The 13,424-nt window shown below is 43.8% G+C and overlaps 1 protein-coding gene across 2 annotated transcripts in view; it reads right to left on the minus strand.

Annotated features, from left to right (window-relative positions):
• The window catches only part of TMC5 (transmembrane channel like 5), a 76,637-nt gene extending 67,677 nt beyond the window's left edge, over positions 1–8,960 (minus strand). Inside the window, exon 1 of one of the 2 annotated variants that reach the window (XM_070362641.1) lies at positions 8,825–8,960. The gene's annotated coding sequence lies outside the window, so the exon portion shown is untranslated. Of the gene's footprint in view, positions 1–8,143; positions 8,282–8,824 lie in introns of those variants that run through there. The other variant, XM_005894424.3, reaches the window with a different exon arrangement.
• Positions 8,961–13,424: the final 4,464 nt, after the last annotated feature.

Below are 13,424 nucleotides of genomic sequence, written 5' to 3' on the forward strand. Positions count from 1 at the left end.
TATGTTGACCGCTATTAGGGGTTGAATTATGTCCCTAGTAAAAGATATACGGAAGTACTTAACCTTTGGTATCCCAGTTTGTGACCTTATTAGGACATAGGATCTAACAGGTAATCAAGTTAGAATGAGGTCATTGAGGTCCAGTCTGACTGTTGTCCTTGTTAGCAGGGGAACTTTGGACACAGCCATGCACACAGGGAGGAGTGTGTGAAGAGACACTTGGAGGATGCCATGAAGATTGGTGTTCTTCTGCCTCAGGCCAAGGATTACTAGAAGTTGGAAGAGGCAAGCAAGGATCCTTCCACTATAAGTATAGGAGGGACCATTACCCTCCCAACACCTTGGTTTCAGACTTCCAGCCCGCAAACTGTGAGACAATACATTTCTGGTAAGCCACCCAGTCTGTGGTACCTTGTCAGGCATTGTCAAAGTCCACTGGGAAATAAATCAGCCGTTCCTCCTCCCCACCTCATCCCTGAGTTTGAGAATGGCTGAGTTAAACTGATATTAACACAGGAGATCTAAAAAAGGGCTTTTCCAGCTCTCTAAGTTCATGATATAAAGAAAAATTTGCAGGAAAAAAGGAAAAGAAAGGGAAACAGAGGTGAGATCTTTTCATTAAAGAGGAAGAAGTGGACATTTTGTATGATTAGGAAGTGAAGGGATGTATCAATACTTCTGAGACATAATACCACCTGCCTGCTGGGAGCCAGGCAGCAGGGGCATACGCTCGCTCAGTCTTCACTCGTTTTGGCGGGGGGACTCTTCATGCTCTCATTTTGTTGTTGTTCTCACTAAGTCGCGTCCGACTCTTTGTGACCCCATGAACTACAGCACACCAGGCTTCCCTGTCCTTCACTATCTCCCTGAGTTTGCTCAAACTCAAGTCCATTAGTCAGCAATGCCATCCAACCATCTCATCCTCTGTCGCCCCCCTTTTCCTCTTGCCCTCAGTCTTGCCCAGCTTCCGGGTCTTTTCCAGTGAGTCAGCTCTTCGCATCAGGTGGCCAAAGTACTGGAGCTTCAGCTTCAGCATCTGTCCTTCCAAAGAACACTCAGGGTGATTTCCTTTAGGATTGACTGGTTTGATATCCTTGCTGTCCAAGGGACTCTCAAGAGTCTTCTCCAGCACCACAGTTCAAAAGCATCAATTCTTCAGCGCTCAATCTTCTTTTTTTCAATAATTTAAAATCATTCTCAGTTACAGGGGTTGCATTTATGGAGGGTAGTTTGCCACACTTTTATAAACACCCTGGCCTGTTTTCCTGGGTCATGACCTTCGTACATGTTGCTCCCTCCACCTAGAATGCTTTTCCCTCCACTCCTGGTCTGGTTAACTCCTCATCCTTAAGGAGCCAGCTTCAAATCTGCCTTCACAGAGAGGCCTTCCTTATTCCTCCTCATCCAAACAATTCTCCTTGTGTTTCTCTAATAGCATCCTGCCTCCTTTTCCACAGGACTTACCAATTTGTAATTATATATTAATTGTGTGCACTTATTGTTCAAAATGTGTCTTCCATTGACTGAGAGCTCTGTGAGGGTCGGAGTTGTTCTATTTTGTTCAGTATCTCCCCAGGATCTAGCACCACGCCTGGCACACAGGAGACAAAGGAGACACTCAATATTTGTTGAAGGAATGAAGGAAGGTTGTCTCACAAAGTTCTCATTCATCACATGCATCGTCTGGAGCCTATCTTGTTGGCAGCCAGTGGGAGGGCAAACCAATCTAACTGGGATCTGCTGGACCATCCTGGGAGAGTGGGGAGTGGGGAAAGGTTCACTCAGACCTTCTCAGGCCTGGGTCCCCTGTGGCCACAAACACAGTCCATTTATAAACTGAGGGTTTCAGATCATTACAGGGATTCTAGAAAGGAGAAATTTCCTCATGGAAAATAACAAGATTTTATTATTTATTATTTCCCAGCGATAGCTCCTTCCTTTTTATTTCTTGTTCAATGATTCAGGTTAATAACTACATCATCTCCATTAGTGCTAATGATTCTTCAACAACTCTCTGAATGGGCCATTGTCTCTTTTTCAACGAGGAGAGAGCAAAACTCAAGTTAGAACCTTCATGAGGCTACAACTTATGACTAGACTCTAACAATTTCACTTTTAAATTAACAAGCAACAAAATATTTGGGATATATAGTTCTGTGAGCCCATGCACAACCACACAGTCAGGATACAGACAGTTTCATCACCTTAAACTCCCCTCTGCCATTCCCTGAAATCACCCCTCCTCCCATCCTTAGCCCAAGAAGGGTCTGTTCTCCATCCCAATAGTTTTGCATTTTTCAAAATGTCATATAAATGAAATCATACAGAATGTAGCTTTTGAGATGCTTCTTTCACAATCTAGAATTTAATAACATGGTTTGGTTTTCCTTCTGTGTATGTATGTCTATGGGCTTCCCTGGTGGCTCAGACAGTAAAGAATCTGTTTGTAATGCAGGATACCTGGGTTCGATCCCTGGGTCAGAAAGATTCACTGGAGAAGGGAATGACTTCCCCCTCTAGTACTCTTGTCTGGAGAATTCCATGGACAGAGGAGCCTAGCAGGCTACAGTCCATGCAGCTGCAAAGACTTGGACATGACTGAGCAACTAACACTTTTCACTTTTTTCATATATGTCTATAAATACATATAAAGGTAAATAAATATAATAATGTTTATAAAATAAATATGACTATATAGTCACCTATATCTACAAGCAAGTGATACAAATTTTCCATTTACAATAATGACATATTTCCTTTTAAAATAAATCTATTAAGTTAAAAAAAAGATAAATAATAACATTCATAGTACAAAATGGGGGTAACAAGTATGAAGGTGGAATGCAAATGACAATATTTAGGGAAACAATGGACATTATACAAATAATATAATTACATACTCTCGTCTTTCCCTCCACATGCATTCGAAATACCAGCCATAATTCTAAGAATTCCTGAAAGGGAAGGAAAAGGAATTCAAAAAGAAGACACTGCTCATTCCCAGGCATCTCTTTTGAGCCAAACCCTCATAATCGCAGTTCTAGAAGCTTCGATTCCTTTCAGGAAACTGATCTTGGGAAGTCAATTCCCACACAAAGAACGAAGACCACCACATGTCTGAGAGCTGTTGCCCAGGCATGAGGCCACACGCTCAAACACATCCACGTATCAGCGGAGACGTAGATCTTATTTGCTCACAAGTGCCTTGTTGTTCTTCTGGGCTGGTCATGTTAGCTTAATGATTACTTTGGCTGTCATCATTGAAGCCACTGTAAACAAATATCTTAGAATCCTTTATCTGCAGGGAAAGCGCAGAACAAGGAAATAAAACCAAGGAAATCAATCTCTTTAAAGCATGTGAGGGAAAAATCCTTCAGTCACCCATTTAACTAATTCATCCCGGAACTAAATATCTGTTAGCTAGCACCCCATGAGAGTCTTCTCCCGGAACTAAATTATTTTAGAAACTGTTTCTGCCTTTGCCTCAGGCACATTCAAGACCACACACTGGAGCCCTTAGAATATAAGATTTGGTTTGCTATGAATAGAAGGGGAAAAAAAAAAAATAACAAAACATCTTGTATTTTTTCAAGTTTTCAACAAGGAATTTACTAAATTTTAAGAGATTTACTTAATTCCCAAGGAACAGTGGTTGTATTTTATGAATCCCAAAAGAATGTAAGATTTTTAGCTTGTTAAACACATAAGAAAGTGTCAAAGACTAGAAAATGAACGTGAATTTTCATCCTATGAAGGACATCACCGTGACATGGCAAAAATCTATCCAAAGAATGGTCTAGTGGGCTACATTTAGCACTGAGGTAGCCCTGGAGAAGGGACTAGCGATCCACTCCAGTATTCTTGCCTGGAGAATCCCATGGACAGAGGAGCCTGGCGGGCTACAGTCCATGGTTGCAAACAGTCAGACACGATTGAGAGACTAATACTTTCTGAGTTCAGTCCCAGACCATTGCAACCAAGTGAATATTACAATAAAGTGAGTCATGTGAATTTTTTTTGTTTTCCAGTGCATATAAAATTTATGTTTATATATATTGTGGTCTATTAAGTATGCAATAGTATTACGTCTTTAAAAAACAATGGATACATTTTAATTTAAAAATATTTAGTTGCTAAAAATGGGAACTGTTATCTGAGCCTCCAACAAGTCAATCTTTTTGCAATACTAATATCAAAGATCACTGTTCACAGATCACCATAACAAAATAACAGTGAAAAAGTTTAAAATATGCAAGAATTACCAAAATGTGACACAGAGACACAAAGTCAGCAAATGCTGTTGGAAAAACAGCACCAATAAACTTGCTTGATGCAGCGTGGTCACAAACCTTCAATTTGTAAAAAAACACAATATAAATTGAGGTGTGCTTGTAGAACTTTTTATGATGATGGAATAGTTCTATATCACACTGTCAAATAGAGCAACCACTGACCACATGTATCTAGCAAGTACTTAAAATGTGGCTAGTGCAACTGTGCAACTGAGGAACTGAATTTTTAATTTTATTCAGATGGTAAAGAATATGCCTGCAATGCAAGAGACCTGGGTTCAATCCCTAGGTAGGGAAGATCCTCTGGAGAAGGGAATGGCAACCCACTCCAGTATTCTTGCCTGGAGAATTCCATGGACTGAGGAGCCTGGCAGGCTACCATCCATGGGGTCGAAGAGACATGACTGAGTGACTAACCCTTCATTAACTTTAATGTAGATAACCATGAGTGATTATGGGATTACCAGTGCAAGTCTAGGGAAGGAAAAGACAGTGAAGCATAGAGCCTAAAGGAACTTCAACATTTAAAGCATTGCTGATCTGTGTGTTTTGGGGACCATCAAGCTGGATGCCCAGGAGAGTCATCCAGGAGCCTAAGGGAGATGGGGACCTGTGGATCATCAGGTGACCAACTTATCCAAGTTTCCCCAGGACATTCTCAGTTTTAGCACTGAAAGTTCCATGTTCTGAAAACCTGCCAGTCCCAGGAAGACCACCCTAATTCGGGTCCCATCCCCAGAAGTTTTGATTCAGTGGGTCTGGGGTGGGACCTAGGAAGCTGCCTTTTTATCAGGTTCTGTGCACGAAGGTTTGAGAATCACTGTGAATTAGCCAGGGAACGGATCAGCAAGGAGCAGGCAGAGAGGTGGAAGGAGAAGAGGAGATGTTTGAGAGTTGCATGCCTTCCTGCCTGGCTGACTGCCCCAGCCCTTCCCAGAAGAACAAGGATCCCTTTCTGGGAGAGCTGGACCCAACACAAGGAGCCACCATGGCTCCTATACCTGCAAAGACCTGCTGGGAGGAGTGGGTGATTCTGCTGCCCAAAGAGGGACCCCACTTCTTGGAGACCCCGCCTCTTCCCCTCCCCCACTATCAATGTTCTCAGAATCCTGCCCAGAGCAGGGAAAAACGATAAACCTAAGTGACAGCCAGGAAGCTGGCTGAGAGCAATGGGAGGCCACCCCTTCAGCTAACCGCCCAATAGCCACCCAATCCTACCAAGCAGTGTACCAGCCCAGCCCCTCACATGCCCCCACCAGTACTCCAAAAATAGTGAGGGGGCTGAGAAAACCCCCTACCAGTGGACTGGAGGACTTTCCTGACTCTAGCACATGTGCACACCTTCCACTAATCCAGTACAAAAGTAACCTTTGGTTTCTATTGGACTCATTAACTGCTCATAAATATTCCATGAATACATACATCTAATTATAACAGACAGAACTATGGCAAGGCCAGGCATGCTAGAGGATCTTGTTACATAACCTGCAGCTGTGAGTCAAGGCTGTCAATCAATGACCCCTCTGGATTATGCAAACGACCCTGCCTTAACAACTAGGCACCCCAGTCCTCCAGGGCCATTTGCCTCCCTTGGCCTAGCCCACCTCTCTTGAGGTGTTCTCTCTGTTCTTTCTTTGCGTGCAGCTCAGTCGCTCAGTCATGTCCGATCCTTTCTGACCTGTTCTTTCTTTGGTCATTATTAATAAACTTTCTTGTGGTGGGTAAGACCTTATATTCTGCTTTGGCCCTTACCAAGAGCTGAGGCCCACAGGAGGAAAGGTCTCCAGACTCTCCTTCCGCTAACACTTGGTGCCTCTCCCCTCTGAGGCTGGGGGTCTTCCTTTTCTCTACCACTGGGTGTCAGAAAGGCAGGAGGGGCCAGTAAAGGTTGAGCTTCATCCACCTTTGGCACTAGAAGCTTACTTCTTAGACTAATTCAGATTTGTATAACAGTCCTATTATAAGGCCTATTTAAACAAACATTATATAACACAATCTAAGTATTATTCCAGATTTGCAGACAGGAAAAGAGAAACTGAAACCAATGAGAACAAAACAACAAGTACGTATATGCCAGACATGTTATGAGAACTTCACAGGTGTTAACCCATTAAATCCCCACCATAGCCTTAGTAATAGATGCTATTATTATCCTTATTCTACTGAGAAGGACACAAAGGCACAGAGAGGCTAAGTAACTTGGCCAAGAAACACAGCCTATACAGAGTGAAGTGCAGTATCATAGACGGCCCTCCCTCTTAGGGAAGAGAAGCCTCTTTTTCAACTTGCTTGTCCAGCATTCACATTTTGAATATGGTCATCTTTTTGCCCATGCTGAGTAAGTATGAAGTTACACGAGGGAAGTTTCTAGATTCAGGGCTATTTGCAGCAGGGCCAGGAGCCGGGTGACAGAGTAAGATCCTGGCCTGGGATACACATTCAGTTCAGTTCAGTTCAGTCGCTCAGTCGTGTCCGACTCTTTGCGACCCCATGAATCGCAGCACGCCAGGCCTGCCTGTCCATCACCATCTCCCGGAGTTCACTCAAACTCACGTCCATGGAGTTGGTGATGCCATCCAGCCATCTCATCCTCTGTCGTCCCCCTTTCCTCCTGCCCCCAATCCCTCCCAGCATCAGAATCTTTTCCAATGAGTCAGCTCTTCTCATGAGGTGGCCAAAGTACTGGAGTTTCAGCTTTAGCATCATTCCTTCCAAAGAAATCCCAGGGCTGATCTCCTTTAGAATGGACTGGTTGGATCTCCTTGCAGTCCAAGGGACTCTCAAGAGTCTTCTCCAACACCACAGTTCAAAAGCATCAATTCTTCGGCGCTCAGCTTTCTTCACAGTCCAGCTCTCACATCCATACATGACCACTGGAAAAACCATAGCCTTGACTAGACGGACCTTTGTTGGCAAAGTAATGTCTCTGCTTTTGAATATGCTATCTAGGTTGGTCATAACTTTCCTTCCAAGGAGTAAGCATCTTTTAATTTCATGGCTGCAATCACCATCTGCAGTGATTTTGGAGCCCCCCAAAATAAAGTCTGACACTGTTTCCACTGTTTCCCCATCTATTTCCCATGAAGTGATGGGACCAGATGCCATGATCTTCGTTTTCTGAGTGTTGAGCTTTAAGCCAACTTTTTCACTCTCCTCTTTCACTCTCTTCAAAAGGCTTTTTAGTTCCTCTTCACTTTCTGCCATAAGGGTGGTGTCATCTGCATATCTAAGGTTCAAGGGGTGTCCAAAAGTTCAAAAGATCCAGTAAGCAGGATCAATAACATTTTAATGCAATATTTTTTTCAAGTAGGAAAAATACAAGAATCCATGATGAACTAAAAATCAACATTTTCAATAAAGACAGGTCAGGATTACTAAATTGTCCTCTGGCTCCCATTTGGCTGAGTATGGACTGCCTGGCAGGCAGGAGCCCACAATCCCTGAGTTACACTCCCACATATCATCATCTCACCCCAGGAATGGAGGTTCTAGGGGCAAAGAAAGTCATCTTACTGGAGATCACCACCTAGCTCCTCTCTTTTTAAGGTCTTTCCCCTCATCAGACAATTCTAAGTCAACCCTCCACCACAGGAGAAAAGTCTGCCTTGTCATTATTTGGCATTTATTGGGGATGCAAAAACAGGAAGTATTGGAAGCAGTAACTATTGTCCCCAGTTCTTCTGTTGAATTATAGAAATAGGACATTCTTTCCTTCTTTTAAAAACCATCCACCCTGATTCAAATGCCATAGAAAGCAGAACTTGTTTGTTTGGGCTTGTAAAAAATCCAGAAGACTTACCCAGTCTCTTCTTTCCCTACAAATAAAGTGTCTTTCCTAGAAATGACCTTACCTAATAATTAGCATTCCATCAGCGTGTAGGTGTCTCTGGGAACATTGAACCTTCAGCGGCTGGGAATAACCTGAGCAGTAATACAGTCCAGTCTCCTTTTACTCTATTCCGGGACCTCTTGTCAAACGTGATCTATCATATGACTCACTGAACTGTCAGAAAGTTCAACCTGACCCTGCCTCTAAGGAGAGAACCGTTCCTGGCATAAGAGGACTCTAAACCCCACCCTTGACATCCAACTCCATTGGAGGTCCGTTTGCCAATCTGTGCAGAAGCAATCTAGTAAAATAGCAACAATAACTAATAAAACACATCAAGACAGCACCCTTTGTTGAGAGCTTAACTCAGCACCAGGCACCATGCTATGCATTTGTAACTGAATTCTCAAGCAACCTATGAAGAGGTACTATTATCTCTATTTTATGATGATTACATCGAGGCCCAGAGAGGTTAAGTAATTCGCTCAAGGTCACACTTTTACAGATAGAATGAAATTCAAACTCTTTCCTTTCTGCCTGAATTTTAATCATCATCATCATCATCGTTGTTATCAGAGGAAGAAGGGAAGGATGAGAAGGAAGAGTCAGAGGTAACATTTACTGAGTGCCGACAGGGCCCCCTATGTTCCGATTAGCCCTGACAGCCCCACATGGGAGTGGGAGCTCTTAACACACTACTCACCCTACAGACAAGCAAGCTGAAGCCAGAAAGGTCCACCTCCCCCAGCGTCTCCCAGTGAGGACCCCGGAAGCCGGGATTCCAGTGCAGGCAGACAGCTCTAGAGCTTTCTCTTTAGCCAGCACACTGCTTTGCCTCCCACTTCCCCATAGTGATTCTTTCCTCTCACAAATATTTATTGTGCATTTATTCTGTACATGGCATCTGGTGCTAAGCAACAGAACAGCCCCAGTTTTGGCCCCTCCCAAGACTCGTTCCCAAGCATTCCACATCATTTCTGTGACCCACCCCCAACCCTTCTTCAAAGTGCCCTCTCTTACCTGTGCCCCATCTTTCAGGAATAGGCAGGCATTTCCTCTCTAATCTGCAGAGACAGTGAGGGTCCTCTTTTCTTACTAACTCATAAGACCCATCTTTTTCTGCCTTAAACATAGCCCTGCTTGCTCTCTTGGTCATGCCTCTGAGCTCCCAGGGAGAGGATGTCCTACCAGCTTATGGCAGTTTTATGCCACCCTGGTTATTTTCTCCCCTCTTGTCAGCCAATGGATAACTGGGTCTCACCCATTACATACAGATCAGTCCTTGACTTCCAACTTCATGGCTGCACCATGGCCTCTGTGAGCTGGGTTTGAGGAGAAGGTGGGGAGAGCCCTAACTCAGGGCCTTTGTGTATTTATTTCTCCCTGAATGCCAGCCCCACGCTCTCATTAATGTTCTTTCAGCATCAGTGCAATAAAAGATCAAAGTTCTTCCTACACGTTATTTGATTTCTTGGACACTATAAGGAAGTTAGTTTTTTTGTTTGTTTGTTTTTGGTTTTGGTTTTTTCCCCAGAAAGCTTAGCTTTTCATTTTTACAAGAAGGTCATTCTGGAACAGACTGCTCCACTAGGCACCCTCAGGCACTGGCCACTCTGTCCTGTAGATTCAGCCCCTGGGGCAATATATTCAGACCTTACAGGTTTAACTTCGTAATTATGATGGTCTGACTTTCAGGGACATAGAGTAGTGTGGAACCAGCTCACACTCAAGGCAGACTTGAATCACATCTTGACTCCAGCACTTTATGACTCTACCCACTCTGAACCAAGTGTATCCTTCTGAAACTCAATTTCCCCTGTCTTATCTTCAGAATGGGGACAATATAATCTACCCCCGAAAGTGTGGTAAGACCTAAATGGGTTAAGGGTTTCCCTGGTGGCTCAGACAGTAAAGAATCTGCCTGCAATGCAGGAGACCCAGGTTCAGTCCCTGAGTCAGGGAGATTCCTTGGAGAAAGGAATGGCTACCCATTCCAGTATTCTTGCCTGGAGCCTGGTGGGCTACAATCCATGAAAGAATCGGACATGACCGAGCGACAAATTTTCACTTTCACTAATGGGTTAATCTTTGAGAAAGGCTAGACCATTTTAATGGTCAAGTTAGCAACAGCCACTGAAGGTTCAAGTTCCCACAAAGAAACTCCCACCACAGGAATGCTAATCCTCCAGGAACAGTCAGGTCTAGAAAGTGAAAGTGAAAATGAAAGTCGCTCAGTTGTGTCCAACTCTTAGGGACCCCATGGACTATACAGTCCATGGAATTTTCCAGGCCAGAATACTGGAGTGGGTAGCCTTTCCCTTCTCCAAGGGATCTTCCCAACCCAGGGATTGAACCCAGGTCTCCAGCATTTCAGGCAGATTCTTTACCAGCTGAGCCACAAGGGAAACCCCAGGTGTAAAAGGGAGACTCTTTATTCATATGGAAAGAAAGAAAGAAGTAAATGATCCAGGGCTGGGTAAGATCTCCATATTTTTACAAATGCCATAACAAGTTTCCTATGGTATCTGAATCTGAATCATTTAAAAGAAAAAAAGAAAGTCCTGTTTTTATAATTCACAAGGGAATTGGGGGACCATAGCTACTGGTTCCAGCTTTTGATATGTTATTAACATCCCCCCCAATAAATACAAAATAATGGCTCTCCAAAGACAAGGAGAATTTTCTCCTGTTTAGAGAGAGACAGGCTTTACAAATTGTCTGATCGAGGAAAGGACTAAAAATGAGAGAAGCTAGGTGGTGATCTCCAGGAAGAGGGCTTTATTTGTTCCAGAACCCTCATTCCTAGGGTAAGGGACAGTACCTGGCAGCATGTGACTCAAGGAAGAACTGGACTGCAGGCTCCTGCCAGGCAGTATAGAGCTGAAGCAAATTGGAGTCCGGGACGAAAGTATTGCAGAGAAGAGCCAATTTTGACTCCATTATGGAACTGTTTCTTTGACTCACTTTTCCCTGCTGTTGTTATTATAATCATACATAATGGCCTGCCTCTGAGGACCGTGCCCCTCTGCCTGACTATTGGACTGAAGTGCCTTTGTTCAGCTCACAGGCTGAAATAAAGAAGAGATTAACACGTGCCTTCCAAAGGCTGGCCATTCCTGGAGATGCTCTGCAAGACTGATGGCCCTTTTTACTTCCTTACTGTCTCTCCCTCTCTATTCCGCCTTTTGACTTTTGTTCTTCACCACTTCTCTCTCTGGTTCTACAAAAGAACTTGGTATCCAGACCCCAACAAGATGGCTATTATGAGACATTAGTCTGCCATCTTCTCTGTCAGCTGGCTTTCTGAATAAAGTCGTATTCCTTGCCTCAACATCTCATCTCTCGGATTCATCGGCCTGTTGTGCAGCAAGCAGAGTGAATTTGGACTAAGTAAAAGAAGGACAAATCAGTAATTCTTTAGGTCGTGCTCAGTCCCTTCAGTCTTGTCTGACCCTTTATTAATTTCCCTCAGTTTCTTTTGCTATAAAATGAGATAATTATAACTATATAAGGGACTAACATTTATTATCACATTGGTTTTATCCTACATATGTTAATTATATTTAATCCTCATGGCAGCCCTGTGATTTATGTATATTAAAATCATCCCATTTTACAGATGAATCTTTTGAAGTTATTGTTGTTCAGTCATGTCCAACTCTTTGCAACTCCATGGACCGAAGCACACCAGGCTTCCCTGTCCTTCACTATCTCCCAGAGTTTGTTCATACTCATGTCCATTGAGTCAATGATACCATCCAACCATCTCATCCTCTGTCGCCCCCTTCTCCCCCTGCTCTCAATTTTTCCCAGCATCAGGTCTTTTCCAATGAGTTGGCTCTTCACATCAGGTGGCCAAAGTAGAGTGTTCAAGTAGCTTGGCCAGAGGTCACAGAGCCAGAAAATGTCAGAGGCAGGACTGGAACCCAGACAGGCTGGCTTTGGAGCCCAGGTTCCATCGATGACTAGAGCTGGGGCTTAGCACAGTGTCTAGCACAGAACAAATTAATGACACTGATTATAAAAGGATGACTGATTATACCAAAAGGCTAGGATCCCCGCCCCCGCCAAGTGCCCACATCAAAGGATAGAGTTCCCCAGGCAGAGAGCACAGTGGTCTTCCCATCATATGCCAGCTTTCCTGTCCCCAGAAACTGCCCTGGAACACTTAAGGGAAACACCTGATCTATCAGAATAAAAAGCTCTTCAAGGATCTGATGGGTGAAAATCCCAGGAGACTCTCAAGATGAGAAGGGGTCAAGGAAAGGGCACTTTATTTATTCTTCCTTGAAGAGTTTTACCTGCACATCAGCAGATCCTAAGGCTAGGAATAGAAAAGAGCACCACACATCCAATAATAGGAGCAACAGCTGGCATTTATCATGTGCAAGACACTGTGCAAAATGTTTTTGAGACAGTTCAGATTATCCTTTCAACAACTCTATGAGGTCCTATTATTGTGCCCATTCTACAGATGATGGAACTGAGGCTCGCAAAGTGACTTGCCAAAGTCCCAGAGCTGGAAATCACTTTAAGATGATATTTGAATGCAGCTCTAGCTAGAACAACCACCACATAACTGTTCTTGCTACCTGAAATCCTCCCCAAAGCCCATCTGCTGCCATGGGAATCAACTGAAGCAGGAAGGACTCAGCACCCCTTTGTGTAACAAAAATGGTAACAGATCCTGCCTTTGTCTCTTTGAATACTAGATGGGCAGCGGGATGCCAGGTGACACCTTTCCCTCTGCACTGAGCAAAGGGGCTTCTCAGGAATATTCCAGAGGGCAAACAGGAGCCTGACTCTGTGGATCACACAGAAGGCAGGAAAGCTCCTTGGTAACCTCACCCCCCTGACTCTCCTTCCCACTCCCTAGTGGGCAAACATAGCATGTACTGTTCAGTTCAGTTCAGTTCAGTCACTCAGTCGTGTCCGACTCTTCGCGACCCCTCCCTGTCCAGTAACAGATGTTTATTGAGTCCCTGTTAAGCGCCAGGCATTATTCTGACAGTTTTATCTTCATTTAATCCAGACAAAAACGATATGGGATAGGTATCATCATTGTTCCTATTTTGTGAATAAGGAAACTGAGGCAGAGAAGAATTAAATAACTTGCCACACTCACCTTATTAGAAAGTGATGGAACCTGGACTGGGCATCAGAACTACAGAGACTTTATGATCAAACAGACCTGGGTTCAAATGTTGACTCCTCTACCAGCCACTGGCGTGACATTCCCTAAGTTGCCTAACCTCCCTGAACCTCGGTATCCTCATCAGGAATATGGGGACACCAAGGATTAT

Source organism: Bos mutus, chromosome 25 (genome assembly GCF_027580195.1).
Source record: "Bos mutus isolate GX-2022 chromosome 25, NWIPB_WYAK_1.1, whole genome shotgun sequence".
NCBI classification, from domain to species: Eukaryota; Metazoa; Chordata; class Mammalia; order Artiodactyla; family Bovidae; genus Bos; species Bos mutus.